The sequence below is a fragment of the Alosa sapidissima genome, unplaced genomic scaffold, assembly GCF_018492685.1.
Source record: "Alosa sapidissima isolate fAloSap1 unplaced genomic scaffold, fAloSap1.pri scaffold_61_multi, whole genome shotgun sequence".
Taxonomy (NCBI): Eukaryota; Metazoa; Chordata; class Actinopteri; order Clupeiformes; family Clupeidae; genus Alosa; species Alosa sapidissima.
The window spans coordinates 30001-35000 of NW_024582157.1; the positions used below are offsets into that span (position 1 = coordinate 30001).

General features: G+C 39.6%; 1 non-coding gene across 1 annotated transcript in view; it reads right to left on the minus strand.

Annotated features, from left to right (window-relative positions):
- Nucleotides 1-4930: 4930 nt before the first annotated feature.
- The window catches only part of LOC121702602, a 119-nt gene continuing 49 nt past the window's right edge, over nucleotides 4931-5000 (minus strand). The window contains exon 1 of the ribosomal RNA XR_006028955.1: nucleotides 4931-5000. This exon is cut by the window's right edge and continues 49 nt beyond it. This is a non-coding gene — a ribosomal RNA (5S ribosomal RNA).

Sequence of the window (5000 nt, forward strand, 5' to 3'; positions counted from 1 at the left end):
AGATCATCCACAAAAGCTTGGAATGGCAAGAGCCCTGGCCTTATCTCATAAAAGAGATCTCTGATCGTTTTAAAACCAGCTTCATACCAAATCTTCCAATAAAATCCCCATCCAATATTTAAATTTGGATTTAAAAACAGTGGTTGATTTAAAATCGCTTCCCTCCCAATTGGAGTTATTTTTAAACTCTCCCTAAATTTTACCCACGCCCTTAAAACTTCCCTATAAAACTCTGGGATGCCAACAGTCATGTTGTCCTTCAACCCCATCCATAAGGCTGAAGACCCCCTACCACAAACTTTATTTAAAAAGTATTTCATTGTTGATTTCCATTCTTTATTTTCATCACCTAGAAAGCTCTTTACCATTTTCACTCTTAGGGCCCTCAGCCTTAGGATGGGGTCCAGCAGTCCCAGGCCTCCCTCCTCCACTGCCCCGATCAGAGTGTCATATTTTATCTTAGATGGCTTACCGTGCCAGATAAAATCCATCACTAAACGTTTAAAAACATTTGCGACAGGTATTGGCATACAGACTGAACCAAGGACGTACCATATTTTAGACAAAAACAGTGAATTCAACACTAAAATTTTGCCCCTGAGTGTGAGACTCCTCCTCCCCCAAAATGCCAATCTTTGTTTTGCTTTGCCTATTGTCTCCTCCCACATTTCCTTAGTTGTCAAAATCTCATCAGGCCCTACGCTAACCCCCAGAATTTTCATGCAATTTTGAACTTCCTTGAAGGGTAGCGCCCTTGACAAAGCTCCCCCTCCACCTAACCTCATGAACTCGGTTTTGCCCATATTCATTCTGGCCCCAGAACCTTTACAATAAATGTCTAAAATGTTCATGCTAATGTCTATACTTTTTTCATCTTTTAGCACAAGAGTTGTGTCATCGGCATACTGGTAGATTTTCGTTTCAGAATTAAAACCACTAAAATTTCCAACTGGGACACCTTTGATTCCACTGTCCGCATTAATTGCTAAGCCAAGAGGCTCAGCAACCAGAGCGTAAAGTAATGCAGACAGTGGACATCCCTGCCTGATCGATCTAGTTAAATAGATAAAATCAGTTAAAAAGCCATTTACCTTAACACAACTCTTGGCATCTGAGTAGAGACACCTCAGACACCCAATAAAATTGTTTCCAAAATTAAACTTATTTAAAACACCAAAAAGAAAATCATGTTCCACCCTGTCAAACGCCTTTTCCAAATCTATATTTACAATGAAACCCTTCTTATTTTCTTTATCCATGTACCATACCTTATCTCTTATGCTATTAATTGTGTCTGAGATGTCCCTACCCAGTACAGCATACGCTTGGTTGGTCTGAATGACTGTGGGCAAAACCTGCTTCAGTCTATTTGCCAATACCTTTGCTAAAATCTTATAGTCGCAGTTTAAAAGACTGATAGGTCTAAAATTTTCCAGTTTCTCCCTATCACCTTTTCTCTTATAAATTATTTTAATAACCCCCTTCGTCATTGACGGACTTAAGATTCTCTTTGACCATACTTCTTGATAAATAATATTTAAAACAGGGATTAAGACTGTTTTAAAAGCCTTATAAAATTCACACGGTAAGCCATCAAGGCCAGGGCTCTTGCCATTTTTCATACCCCCCAAAGCACATTCAATTTCCCCATTTGTGATGTCATTATTGCACATTTCTCTGTCCTCTTTACTCACTCTCTTCTCAATATGGTTTAATAAATAAGCTTCAGCTCCTTCCTCTGTACCTTCTTTAGCAAATAATTTATTATAAAAAATAAATACCCTCTTTAAAATATCTTCCTTATTATTTAAAACACCCCCCTCCTCATTTTTAATGCTTCTAATTTCTTCTGCTTTTTGTCTGCTTTTTTCTAAATCAAAGAAGAATCTTGTGCACCTTTCCCCCTCAACCATATAGTTCCCTCTACTTCTGATCATAGCTCCTTTACATTTATTTTCTTCTATTTTCCTTAAGTTCTCCTCTAAATCTAATATGTTATTAACATTCTCTTTTCCAGCATCTGCCTTTGCCAATTCATCTTCCAATTTCTTTCTAATTGTCTTTTCATACTTGATTTTTTCTTTTCTCATCTTTTTACAATAAGTTATTGTATATTTTTTGATTTCATATTTCAAATTGTCCCACCATACTCCTACACAATTATTGTATAAATTAATTTCACCAAGACTGCCTAATATTAAACTTTCCATCTCCATTCTATAAAAATGATCCTTTAATACTTCAGTATTTAAGTGCCATAACCCAGGTCCCCTTTCTATTTCATTAAAATCCATTTGTAAAATCACATAATTATGGTCACTAAAACTACACCTTTTATAGTATAGTCTTTTAACATATGCTAACACTTGTTTTTTTCATCAAAATAAAATCAATTCTGCTTTGTTTCACTGTGTCTTTAACTACTTGTATTCTGCTGTAGTCTCTTTTACCCATGTTTCTTTCTCTCCATGCATCAATTAAATCATATTTTCCCATTACATCTTTTAGCTCAGTTCTCCCTCTATCAGCCCCAAACACCATACATTCTCCAACATCTTCTTGTCCTAAAACAGTATTAAAATCCCCCATAACAAACATATCAGCCCATTTCTCCATTAAAACCCCCAGATGTTTAAAAAAAATAACTCTCTCTGAGTCCTCATTTGGAGCATGGATATTGCACATTATAACTTTTTCATTATCTTTTTCAAAACATAAGATTAACACCTTCCCCTCCTTATCGTTATACATTTCAGTTATCTTATCACACACATTTCTTTTCACCATGAATGCAACTCCTCTTCCCTTGTTAACACTATTATTATAAAAAAGTTCCCCATCCCATCTTCTCTTAACACTTTCTCCTATATCATCTGTCCAGTTTGTTTCTTGCAACAGTACAATATCACTTTTTTCTGTTTCCATTATCATTCTGTTTATCTTTTCTGGATTAACACCACCTCTTAAATTGATAGAAGTAAAACCCCACCCCATTAGAACAATAAATAAGAATAAATAAATAAAAACACCCCCAATAAATAATTTGTCCCTTTCATTATCACTATTGTCCTTTTCAAACTCACTTAGGATTTGCTGCCATACCTCTCCTGCTTTCCTGCTTCTTTAACGCACTTTCTAAATTAACATACGTTAACTTTTTTTTCTTTTTTTTCTTCAGTTGGTTTTTCAAAATCTGTTCTTCATTTTCTACACATTCACCCAGTTCCTTCACCTCTGCTTCTTCATGATTTTGTATTATTTCTTCCTCTTTTTCTGGCTGGTCCGGCTCTTTTCTTTTTTGTCCCGATCCCCCCACAGGCACGGTGTCCACTAGTCCAAGTTCACCGGTGTCCTCCGCCAGCTCCACGCTACCGACCTCCACCCCCACCATGTCAGTGCTCCCTGGGGAGGACACCGGTTCTGTCAGCGGCTGGCCACAGGGCAACTCCATGTCTGCGTTGCACTCACTCTTATTCTCTTCCTCCAGAAGGGACTCAGGAGATTCTCTCTCCTCCTCCATCTCTTGCTGACCGGTGCTCTCTTCTTCCAGCCTTTGTTCATCCACCTCCCCACTACTGACAGAAGATACGCAGACACATCGAATCATTGCCCTTCTGCAGTCTGGACACTTTACTGCATCACATTCCCGGGCATAGTGTCCTTGCTGCAAACACTCCCTGCATGCAAAGCCAGGGCAGTCCCTCAACACATGTCCTGGACTCATGCAGAAACGACATATTTTAACCTGCCTGTCATGAATCACTCTGCAGTACTGTGGGCCGTCTTCTGTCTCAAATCTTGCGCTGTAGGGCAATGACACTACCTCCTTTGGGAACCTCACTTTTAGAAAGCGCGTTCCATCCGCCACATTTGTGCCCGGGTAATAGCGCCTCCTGACTGGCAGAATTGGAAGGACCCCCCACCTGGCAAGTCTGTTCAAAATAGCCATGTCCGTTACATCTGGGGGTAGGTGAAGGAAAGAGACCAGCACCTCTGATTTATGCAGTCTTTTAACCCCCACTCTTTCCCCCTCATACAACAGTCCATCCTCCAACTCCTCACAGGCCTTTTCTGAAATCATTGTTGCCTCATGTTGCTTGTCTTGTTTCGGTCTAAGAGCCAACAGAGCTCCATGACCAACCACTGCTTCAATTGCTTTTATTAAAGTCATTACATTCAGTCCACATATATTCTCTGTTTCAACTATGACCGTCCATTCTCTTTTGTATTCCACTCGGTGTCTTTCTCTTGCTTCCTTTATACTCCTTTCAGCGTTGCTTTTAGCTTTTGCCTTCATGTTAGCATCTTCTGTCACATTATCCCTTTGTTCATCTTCATTATCATTCAAAACATGTTCTCTGCCATTTACTTTGTCACTCACACGTTGACTTGCCTTCTTTCTCCCTCTATCCACCACAGTAAATCCGTCGTCTTCAATCATTCCATCATCAATATCATTGTTCATATCGTTTGTTGTCTTATTTGCGTCAAACAATTCATCCGATGTTCCTTTATCCAAATCCTTATTATCGTTCCGAGGTCTTAAATCCTTTCCCTTGTCCATTTCTTTGTTTTTTTCCATATCCTTTAGTCCTTTCACTTGTAATAGTCCTTCGGCTGGCGTCAAACGCCGTCGCGGATTTGTTTGATCCATGTGCTCACCCAGCAGCAAAAGAAGCACTGCTGGGCTTGCTGTCTCAAAACCTACAAAAAACTAAAACTTCAACTTCACTAAATTAAATAACTGAAAATAAACCTTTGAATTTAAACGAACAATGAAGGAGCATATCTCCCTCTACTGCAGCCAGTCTCTCACGTTGCAAACTCACAGATTGTGGGCGTGCTCAGCGTGGTATGGCCGCAAGCGATTACTCAACCACTCGGACACGTTCATCCACCTCAACCGCTCTGCCTGCACAAGCAAGCAAAACGCTTACAGCACCTGGTATTCCCAGGCGGTCTCCCATCCAAGTACTAACCAGGCCCGACGCTGCTTAGCT